At 42.4% G+C, this 11,830-nt stretch overlaps 1 protein-coding gene across 2 annotated transcripts in view; it reads right to left on the bottom strand.

The window, feature by feature from the left end:
* Positions 1 to 88: 88 nt before the first annotated feature.
* Positions 89 to 11,830, bottom strand: part of LOC116584022 (conserved oligomeric Golgi complex subunit 2-like) — a 29,754-nt gene continuing 18,012 nt past the window's right edge. The window contains exon 9 of one of the 2 annotated variants that reach the window (XR_004283019.1): positions 89 to 106. The gene's annotated coding sequence lies outside the window, so the exon portion shown is untranslated. Of the gene's footprint in view, positions 107 to 1,215; positions 1,506 to 11,830 lie in introns of those variants that run through there. The other variant, XR_004283018.1, reaches the window with a different exon arrangement.

Here is an 11,830-nt window from a genome sequence, read left to right as displayed (position 1 = left end):
CAGAAGACATTTGCTCACATTTATGTGTAGAACATTCCCGAACCTGGTCCAGGTTGCGGATGAAACCTTCACTCTGACTGGCAAGGCATAACGAAGAAGAGTTTTCCTGTAAACAATATGTGGTCATGGAAGGAATCAGCACTGCAATTCGTGGCTGATTCCAAAGGCTCTAAGAGGTGACTTTTGCAGAGGAAGCAGGCTGGGGAGAGATAGCAAAACAGAAGTTTGAGAGGGCCCTAAAATCTCCTCCTGTGGGATTATTGGCCATTGAGCTTGAGAAAGGCTATGGTGAAAACTTGAAAGAGCATCAGATCAAACCCTTGGCCACTGGAGGTTGAAACTGACATGAGCAGCACTATCTCTATTCTTGACCCAAGGCCACAGGATGACAAGCTTTGCTTTTTCAATGTGGTCTCATGTCTCTATACTGCCCTATAAAGAAATTACTACAAATAAATGCTGAGAGTGTAAAGTGTAAGCAGAGCTCCCCTTGGCCATTTCCTAAGTTTTGTCCACTCCGAAGTGAGTATCACTTTGCTGAGTGCATTGCAGGAAATGGCCTTAATGATCAATGGCAGACCTCCACTCCAGAGTGACATAAAAAGCAATCTGCACCTCCTTCCTGATTTGTCTGTAATGAAACTTGCTTTCCTCAGGTCCCAGCATTCGAGGCAGATAAATATGTTCCCTTTCGTTGGCTCCTACTCATACTTCAGCAAGATTTCCCATGTGCTTTCCTTGGCTGGCTGGGAAACTGGACCACAATTTATGGGATCTTAGGGGACAGGCGCGTAGAATTCCAGTGGGATCCCGGAACAGAACCTAATTGGAGATTAGAGACCATTGCGGTGCAAAGCTTTTCTTTGAGATCGAAAGAGGTGCATGTTATGCAAATATTAGCAAGTGTAAGTTCACACTGTCTGTTGAAAATTTATAGACTCATTATGGTCAAGAAGGCTGGAAGATAAGTAGATTTTGGGAAAGATGCAGGTAAATTCAGGGAGGTGGCAAATTACCCCAGGGAAAGTAGAATGGCTAAAGAGTATGGCCCAAACTTTTTAAAAAGATTTTATTCACTTATTTGACACACAGAGAGCCAGAAAGCACAAGTGGGGGGAATGGCAGAGGGAGAAGGAGAAGCAGGCTCCCCGCTGAGCAGGGAGGCAAATGTGTGGGACTCGATCCCAGGACCCTGGGATCATGACCTGAGCTGAAGGCAGACGCTTAACCGACTGAGCCACCCAGGCGCCCCCTGGCTCCAACTTCCAAAGATGGTGTATGAGATACCTTTGGTGGGAAGGAATGAAGATCAGCAACTGTCCTTGATTCTGCTTCTCAGGAAGGCATTGTGATGTGGTGCCCAGGACTTTGGAGACAGACACACGCTTGGTGCCCTCCGGCTCTGCCGCAAAAGCAACACCTTCCAGAGGGCAGCTGCAGGCACCGGGTGGCGTCACACAGGGTCAGACCCGGGAGGCACTCAGCCACGTACCCATTCCACCATCCTGCTGGGTTTGGAAGAGCGCTATCAAAGTCCCTGCTGCTGAAGGACCCTCCGGAGTGACATGTCCCATGGGGCACGCCGGCATTCCTTTACCCCTTCAGGTTATTGGCAGCAAGGCTGGAAATTTTTTTAATTGCCTGGGAAAATGATAGCAAACGGCTCCAAAAAGGAGTTTCTAAACGCAGACTTCATACTATGTTTTGAGTACATTTCATTCATTTGGCAGGTACTGACAGAGTGCTTAAGTGCCAGGTGCTGCTGCATTAGAAACGGACTTGAGAAGTTAACAGGAGGGGGCTCCAGCCCTCAACCAGCACAAAGTCGATCAATGGATGCATGTGACAGACAGAGCACTGTGACGGGGAGTACTAGGTGCTCTCATAAGAAGGGTGTGCTAGGAGTTAAGGGAACACTCGGGGGGAGCCAGCACCAACACTCGGGGAGAGCTGTGGGAAATATGATGGATGCAGATGACTCCAGGGGAAACCAGAGAACTGCTCAGATCCCTGCTTCTTAACAGCTCCAAGTGCCCGCCGCTTCGAGTGGGGGCTGGGCGAGCAGGGAGCTGGGGTGGGCGCAGCGATGCCTGAGTTCCGACCTCCAGCCCCTGCGCTGTTTCACCTGTCCCTTTAGGAGTACAATGACATAGGATGTCACCAACGGAGGATCTACCCCTGCATCCTGGTACTGGGAAAGCACGCGAGGGCTGCGGAGCTGAAAGCAAGAGTTGGTAGTTCCAGTAATGTGTGCAGGGTTTTAAAAAACTATATACGGGAAAATATCCGGTCTTATTTGCATGTGTTTGTATCATGCACAATTTTTAACTGCAATCCTCCTTTTACCTTCTTCCCTGTTGTTAAGACTCTCCTCTCCTCACCGCTGCCTTTGTCCCTATAATACCTGTTGACAGCCTGGTGCTCATCCATGAGCTCATTCGCCTCTATCCACGCACGCATGGGGCTCTGTCACTGTTTAACAAATATGGGCTCATTTTATCTACCTCTTGATCTAGTGCTTCCCAGTTAATAATCCCTCCTGCATAACGTCCTTCTGTTTTTATCTTCATTTTTATAAAGAATGGCTGCCCACCTTTTATCAGGTGCCTTTATTTTTTATCAAATGCATTTATTGCTATGGTCTTAAGAGTTTTTTCACAGTTAATTTAGTGATGAGGTAAATCTTATTGATTTTCTGGTCTTGAGCTCCCTTTATTTTCGTGGAATGAATCCAAGTTGGTCTCAGGATACAGTCCTTTGATAGATGCCTGACTTCTGTTATTTGCTAACATTAGTTCAGTTTCTGTTAACTAATCTGGCCTAAGCCAGATTTGTTAATAGCTTCCCCGTTCCTCCCTCTCAGGTTTGGGTATTAAAATTGTGCTCAGCTTCATCAAGTGAATTGACTTATTATTGTTTAATTGCCTGTTGCCATTTAACAGTAGAATGACAGTTAACCACCTGCAAACCTGTCTGATCTTGGAACTCATCTTCTGAATTTTCCATTCTTGAATCATTTGGATGATTTTGTTTTCCTAGGAAATCATCGTTTCTTCTAGGTTATCAAATTGATTAGTATAAAGTGCCTTGCAGTTTAGTGATTCTTTTATATTATGCATTTGCTTTTATATCTGTTCCCAATCCTTATCTGTTTTGCAACTCTCTCCCTCTCTCTGTCCCCTCCTCCCTGAAACCCCCCTTTTCCCACCCCCCTTCCCTCTCCCCACCTCCTCCCACACCCCATCTTCCCCCTCTCTTATCCTTAATAGGGCATGTGAAGTTTTTTTTTTAATTATTTCATTAGTCTTTCATAGAAACAACTTTGAATTTATTTGCCCCTCATATTTTTTATTAGTTTAAAAATTTATCTTTATTATAATTACTTCCTTTCTTTTGATTGAGCTGCCCTTTTCTGATGGGTTTAAATGAGTAGTTTCTTTATTCAAAAAAATGTTTGAAATTGAAGACATTTGACACTAAAGTCTCCTTAGAGTATAACTTCTGGTGTCTTCTGTAAGTTTTGGTATGAAATAGTCTCCTTTCCATTGCTTTCACGATTTTCTTCAGTCGTCTTATGATTTCTTCTTTGACTGAAGACTGTATTTCTTAACTTGTATGTAGTTTCAATTTTTTGTTACCAGGTTATCTAATTCTGATCCTACTGGATTGTGATCAAAGAACTGTTCTTTAAATCTTTAATTTGGAAGGCTTGTAAAGGTTTCCTTTGTTGCCTAGTATGCAATTAATCTTTACAAATATGGCTTTTCTTAGGTGTAAGAAAGAAATGTTTTCCGAGGGAAATAAGGATGTCTATTTTCTTTTTTTTTTTTTAAAGATTTTATTTATTTATTTGACAGACAGAGATCACAAGTAGGCAGAGAGGCAGGCAGAGAGTGAGAGAGAGGAGGAAGCAGGCTCCCCGCGGAGCAGAGAGCCCGATGTGGGACTCGATCCTAGGACCCTGGGATCATGACCTGAGCCGAAGGCAGAGGCTTTAACCCACTGAGCCACCCAGGCGCCCCAGGATGTCTATTTTCTGTGTGTCCTTGTTTTTCCCTCCTTCTAGTAGATACTCCCATTTGAAAAGCTAAATTTTTACCTTGTTATTGCATTTTTAGAGTCTTTAGGTATTATGTTGTTAGATGTATACCTGCTTATACCTTTTACATCTTCTTTCCAAACTCTGCCTTTAAAAATGTCCCTCTTCATCTTAGTACCTATAACTTTAGACCCAACTTGTCTGCGATGAATTTTGCCATTCCGGCTTTCTCTTTTGCATGGTATCTCCTCACCTGATACATTCTCAATCCCTTTTGCATTTTAAGTATGTTTCTTGAACAGCGTGAATCTGTAACCCCCTGATAGGCGCTTTAATAGAAAAAGTCAGTCTGTACACATTTAAATTAATGATAAACAGTCATGATTTTATTCCTCCCATCTTATTTTGTTTGTTTTTATTTTCCCCATTTTTGATGTTTTTAATCAAGTTCATTCTTTTTCTACTTGATAAATATAGAAGTTCTTTGCATTTTTCGATGACAGCTTAATTGAGATATAATTCACAGGCCATACCACTCACCATCTAATGTGGACAATTTAATGGCTTTCACTATAGTTAACTATACTATACTGAACTACCTACACATTTTCATCATCCTCAAAAGAAAACTTTAGCCATCACCACAAGTCTTAGGCAACCGCTAATCTACTTTCAGTCTCTGTAGATTTAGCTATTCTGGAAATTCCATATAAATCAAATTATGCAATATGTGGTCTTCTGTGACTGACTTCTCTCAATCAGCAGAATGTTTTCAAGGCTCCTCTGTGTTGTGGCACATACCAAAATTCTATTCCTTTTCAAGGCTGAATAATATTCCACTGGCTGGATGGATCACATTTTATTTATCTGTTCATCAGCTGATGAACATCTGGGTTGTTCTCACCTTTTTGCTATTACGAATAAACCCTAAACCTTCATGCACAAGTTTTTGTGTGGGCATAGTTTTTTTCTTGGCTCTATACACATGAGTGATATTGGTGTCTCATATGGCAATTCTGTGTTCTGCATTTTGAGGAGCTACTAAACCATTTCTAATGTGGCTGCGCCATTTTCCAAGCCCACCAGCAATTTACAGGTTCCAGCTCTTCACATCCTTCCAACACCTGCTTTTGGGTTTTTTGATAGTAGCCATCCACATGGGTGGGAGGTGGTATCTCACCATGGTTTTGATTTGCATTTCCCGAATGATTAGTGATGTTGAGCATATTTTCACGTGCTTATTGTCCCATATATTTTATATATACCTTATATGTATCTTTAAATATATATTATATATTTCATATTTTATTTATATTTAAATACATGTTTAAGAATGTAAATATATTTACATAAATGTTTATATAAATATATGATAATGTAAAATATATTTATATACACATTTATATATTAATGTATACATTTGGATATTGGAGAAATGTATATTCAAGTTCTTTGCACATTTTTTTTAAAGATTTTATTTATTAATTTGAGAGAGATTTATTGAGAGAGATCACAAGCAGGCAGAGGCAGGCAGAGAGAGAGGAAGAAGCAGGCTCCCTGCTGAGCAGAGAGCCTGATACGGGGCTCAATCCCAGGACTCCGAGTTCATGACCTGAGCCGAAGGCAGCAGCTTAACCCGCTGAGCCACCCAGGCGCCCCTCTTTGCTCATTTCTTAACTTGGTTGTCTTTTTATTTGAGTTGTAAGAATTCTTCACACAGTCTGAATGCATGTTCCTTATATATGACCTGCAAGTATTTTCTCCCATTTAGTGGCTTGTCTTTTGACTTTGTCAATGGGGTCCTTGGAAGCACAAAACTGGGATATTTTGGTTGAGTCCCATTTATTTGTTTATTATTTTTTTTAAGTTGCTTGTACTTGGGTGTTTGGCTGAGGAGCCGTTGTTAGATTCAAGACCACTAACATTTACCTTTGTGTTTTCTTCTGAAAACTTTATCATTTTACTTTATTTTTATTTTTTAAAAGATTTTATTTATTTGAGAAAGAGACAATGAGAGAGAGCATGAGCGAGGAGAAGGTCAGAGGGAGAAGCAGACTCCCTGTGGAGCTTGGAGCCTGATGCAGGGGGGAGCCTGCTTCCTCCTCTCTCTCTCTCTCTGCCTGCCTCTCTGCCTACTTGTGATCTCTCTGTCAAATAAATAGGTAAAATCTTTAAAAAAAAAAAAAGCCTTCATGGGGCGCCTGGGTGGCTCAGTGGGCTAAAGCCTCTTGCCTTCAGCCCAGGTCATGATCCCAGGGTCCTGGGATCAAGCCCCGCATCGGATTCTCTGTTCAGTGGGGAGCCTGCTTCCCCCTCTCTCTGCCTGCCTCTCTGCCTACTTGTGATCTCTGTCTTTCAAATAAATAAAATCTTAAAAAAAAAGGCCTTCATATTTTATTAAAAATTTTAGGTGTCCGAATTCAAGAGGTTAACAATATAGTACAATAATAATAATAATAATATAATAATAATTTCTCCTGCATAGTCACTGCTGCACACTAGTAAAATGAGATGTTTCTTTTTTTAAAGATTTTATTTATTTGACAGACAGAGATCACAAGTAGGCAGAGAGGCAGGCAGAGAGAGAAGGAGGGAAGTGGGCTCCCTGCTGAGCAAAGAGCCCGACGTGGGGCTCGATCCCAGCCAAAGGCAGAAGCTTAACCCACCCAGGCGCCCCGAGATGTTTATTTTCATTTGGGATTATGGAGGGGCAAGGTGTTTTTGGTTCTCCTGCTGAAGTAGGGACTCAGTCAGTATTGTCTCCACCTTTTTCCCTAATAGTAGCTCTGGAAGATGAAGACGTCCCTCCATCTCCCAGACATGAGGGTTTGACCAGGACATGGGATGGTATAAGCTCATTGACATAGTCTCATGAACTAAGCCCTGGTTTATTGGTCACAGTCGTTCTCCAAGTATTTTCAGGAATAAACTTCAGGTGTTGCCCTTACTCTAATTTTTCTTTTCTGAGATTTCTGACTGCAATCGCTACTTCCTGCAGTCACTCGAGGAGAAACGAGGCATGTGGCAGCGCAACGGTGTGTTTTTCTTTCAAGATGACAGAATCACTCTTGATTTCTGTACGCATCTCGGATTTTCATATACGAACATGGATTTTGGTGTCTACCCTGAGGAGATGATACGTATGGTGTGAGGTACACTTGTATTCTCATGACACGTCACCTGGGTTACCCAGAACGTTCTGGGCCCGGCAGAAAGGCAGAAACCCGGGTGAATTCCTCATTGTTCCAGCAGGCTGTCAGCCCTCAAATGTCGCTCTCGACCCGCAAGAACGACCCGCAGACGAGGTTGAGTGGCAAACTTCTTTATTGTCAGTCTTCTACATATCTTGATCCGGGAACCCCGCTCCTCAAATTAAGCCCCTTATTATAGTATCAGTAGTTACAAATGCCCAATCACCACATCACGCGATTCACCTAAACACCAATCAGGAGGACTACTAGTCACCTTATCCATGAGCATGTGAGATGCTCGTGAGCACCTACGTGACTCCATAGGTTTCTATTGTTCTACAGATCTTGTGCCCTTCCCAAAACTACAGGTTAATCATATACCCTCCTTGTGACTCCAGGCATTGAACGTGCGTCGTCCACGAGCGCACCCATTTTCCTTGGGTTAAACATTCACAGTCCCATTATCCTGGGCCTAGTCACCTACGTGACTGCCATCCACAAGTGCATGGCTCCCCACATCTCCCCCTTTTCTTTTATATATGGCAGGGATCGTGCCTGTCTTAGGTTGCCAATCCTCAACACACATGCTTACCCGTCATCGGGTACTCCCCCCCGGATCGAGGAGCCCCTGTCTTAGGTTGCTATGGTGAGGGATCAGTCTTACCCGTCTTTGGCTACCGATCCAGCCTCGAGCCATATATTGGGGAGACACCGGCCACAAGGCCATGCCGTAGTGAGGTGTTCATATATGCATATATCCAGTAAAGAAAAGACCAGAGTCACTCAGGATGCAGGGTGCTTAACATTACTAATGTCATGGGCGACAAGACTTATGCAAATTTAGGTAATGGACTTAATTTGTTTTTTCTTTTTACTTTTAGCTTGGAGAACATCTAACTGGGCACAAGTTTTCTTTTTAAACTGCAACCACATCACCAACGCTCCTCCTCCAAGGAGCATAAGGCAAAAAATAATTCCTAGAATACCTAGCAATATCCAAAATGTGTAATGTAAAATATTTCCCGGATTGAATCCTTGTAATGAATCTTTTAAGATGGCTAAGAAGCGACCTGCCATTTTTGCTGGATTTGAAATATCCAATCGTGCATGTCCAATAGTAGTAATTTCTCGCTGTAACTGTAAAAGATCCAGGCTAACATTAGTATCATGCCAAATTCCACGTAAATGGTTATACACACGATCCCATGAAACATTAGCGGCTGATAAAGGGGTTACACAAATATGTTGGTAGGCACCATGACACATAAAAGACATTTGTGCTTTTAGAGCAGAAAGTTGAGTACCTAAGTACTCCACCGCTTCCTCTAAACCATCAAGGCGTGCAAGCAGTTTTTGATCTACATCTTGTTGAATATGCAAAGCTAATGAAACATTTTGTGATAGGGCATTAACGTGATCAGCAGCATGAATTGTCTGTGCCAAAGCAAAAGACGATACAGTAGCACTAGCTATTAAAGTAATTAAAGCACCTATTCCTGCAACTAACATTCCAATAAATCTACGTTTTCTAGACAGAGCATTTTCTAATTCTAAAGCAAACTGATATCCATAATTTGCATACCATGGTCCTTCCACTTCTACAGGCAACAGAAAAAACGGAGGCTGCATAACCAGAAATACATGGACAGGCATATGGGGAGTATATGAATCAACAGGTACACAATTAGAAAGTTTACAATTATTACAACTAAGCCGATATAAATTGTTTTCCTTAATCACTTGCCCTCTCCCTATCACTAATAAAAATGGTTTAGGCACACAAGCACGAAAAGTAAGAGTTCCTGGATCAGAAATAGTTTTATCGTTATTAATAGGTCCCATAGCGGCAACCAACTTCCATAAGTCCGGGTGAAACATCTCTTGTTGTGTAGTTAAAATGCTTCCTGGGATATATTGATAGTGATAAGATTTCTGTGTGTTATTTTTTGACCAGTCCGTAATAGGAAAATCGATACCCGTTGGAGCAATGACCAAAGGCTTTGGCAAATAACATTCAGTCCATAATGGGTTATCGGGATTCCGGACGATGATCTCCGAACAGGGCACCCGTCCTGGCGGTCGCATGCCGATAGCAGAATTATTAATTGATGACGCTGGTGAGGGGAAAACTTCCAACAGCTGCCAAGGAAGAGCATTAGTTGCTGGGGGCCGATATCCATCAGTGCCCGCATATGTTACAAGATAACGATAAAACCAACGAGTATAAACACAACCATATTGAGGAAAATCATAAGTAAAGAATTGAAAACAAACAGGAGGCATGGAAGATGTAGCTTCCCATGTAAATTCTCGAGAGAAAGTAGCCCCTATCCCTTTATCTGCTAATCCCCCTAATAAATCAACTAAATTAGTAAACACTCTAGGCGAAGGATCATTCCAGGTAACTGGCTGAACTACTGGGGGATCAGGCAGATAGGCCCAATAGGGAACCGCTTCCCCGGGGGTTAACATCAAAGACACAAATGAGAAAAGGCAAAACATTCTAAACGGAAGGTGATGAATCTCCAGCCTCCAAGATATCCGATCTTGGTCTAGCTGCAGCAGACTCTTCCCCCTCCTCCGCTGGGGGGACCTCAGCACGGTCAGCAGCATCTTCATCATCAATAGCAGCATCCTCCACAGGTTCCACCGCAACCAGCCTGGTAAGGCGCTCTGGCACCCAGATTGGGGCAGGGGCATCCTGCGGGAAAACACAAAGAGAACCTCGGTGCCACCTAAGCACCGGGTCAGGGCCTTTCCACAACCCTGTAAGAATGTCTTTCCATTTCACCATCATCTGTTGTGTCCTCTGAGGGCCCCAATGGCGCTCCGCAGCCGAGACACCATGCTTATCAACCGTGAGAAAATTTAAAATAAAAGTGACCAAATTGGTAAGGTCAGTGGGAGTACGATACTCCTCTCCAATTCCCCCTTTTTGTATTTTTTGTAGAGTGATTTTAAAGGTTAGATGAGCGCGTTCCACAACGCCTTGGCCTTGAGGATTATAAGGAATACCGGTAACATGTTGAATATTATAGCATGCTAAAAAGTTAGCAAAACTGACAGAAGTATAAGCAGGGGCATTATCCGTTTTCAATTGTTTAGGTACACCCCAACAAGCAAAACTGCGCAGGCAATGGGATATGACATTTTTAGCATTTTCCCCCCGCAAGGGGGTGGCACTAATAACCCCCGAGCAGGTGTCCACACTCAAGTGGACATATTTTTGCTGTCCAAAAGAAGGAATATGTGTTACATCCATTTGCCAAAGATGGTTAGGCAACAGGCCTTTGGGATTTACTCCATGAGATGAGGATGGTAAATATGTCACACAATTGTTACAAGATTTTACTATGTCTCGCGCATCAGCTCGGGAAATATTGAAGCGCATTTTTAATGTCTGAGCATTCACATGCCATTTTTTATGGTACTGTTTAGCATCCTCTAAAACAGAGTAAATATGGAACTGTGCAGCAGCATCAGCTATGCGATTCCCTTTCACCAAGGGTCCAGGGAGATCAGAATGTGCCCTCAGATGCCCAATATAAAAGGGAGCTCCGCGAGACAATATTATCTCTTGTAAGTCTAGGAGTAATGAGGAGATATCTGATTGACTAGTAGATATAATGGCAGTTTCAACAGTCCTAGTAGCTGCGACAGCATAAATGCTATCAGAAATAATATTGATAGGCTGATCTAAAAAGCGTTGCAACACGCACATAATAATTAAAAGTTCGGTACGCTGTGCAGACGTTGAAGGCACTACAACTGGCACTACATGATCATCTACCACATAGGCGCCAGTTCCTGTTTTACTGCCATCTGTAAAGATAAGTTTAGCATCAGGTAAAGGTTCTAGATGGCAAAATTTGGGCCAAATAAAGGCTGTTGTTTTAAAAAACCCAATTAAAGGATGAGAAGGATAATGATTATCAAAGGGTATGGGATAAGCAGTCAATACAACGGCCCATAGGTCGTTTTCATTAGTCAACAATTGAATTTGATTTTTATCATAAGGAACTATACAAGTGTCTGGTGTTCTACCAAGAATCTGTATTCCAGCCTTAAGAACTTTAGCAGCTACCATAGCTACAGCTACAGGATAAGGAGTGATTACTCGCGGCAAATTATGTGGTAAATATGCCCAAAATAAAGGACCCCCCTGCCATAATACTCCAGTGGGAGACCCAGGAGATGGAATGACTATAGCTTGAACAGGCTTTTGCGGATCACACCGATCTGCTACAGTCAAAGTCAATCTCTTTTCAACCAATTGCAAAGCCTTAAGAGCAGCAGGAGTAAGACTCCGTGGTGAATTTAAATCCGTATCTCCTGGTAAAATATCAAATAAAGGTTTTAATTCAGCAGTTGTCACTTTAATGTAAGGACGAATCCAGTTGATATCTCCTAAAAGTTTCTGAAAATCATTTAAAGTATGCAAGCAATCTCGCCGAATCTGCGCTAACTGAGGTTTCACAGTAGTTTTAGAAAGCTGCATCCCTAAATAATTTTGCAAATCACCGGCCTGAATCTTTTCAGGGGACACACACAATCCCCAAGTTGCCAATTGTGCTTGTAAGGCTGATAAAGCCAATGGGAG

Source organism: Mustela erminea, unplaced genomic scaffold (assembly GCF_009829155.1).
Source record: "Mustela erminea isolate mMusErm1 unplaced genomic scaffold, mMusErm1.Pri scaffold_51_arrow_ctg1, whole genome shotgun sequence".
Classification (NCBI taxonomy): domain Eukaryota; kingdom Metazoa; phylum Chordata; class Mammalia; order Carnivora; family Mustelidae; genus Mustela; species Mustela erminea.
The sequence above is the reverse complement of the archived record's forward strand: the minus strand, read 5'-3'. Positions and strand labels throughout refer to the sequence as shown.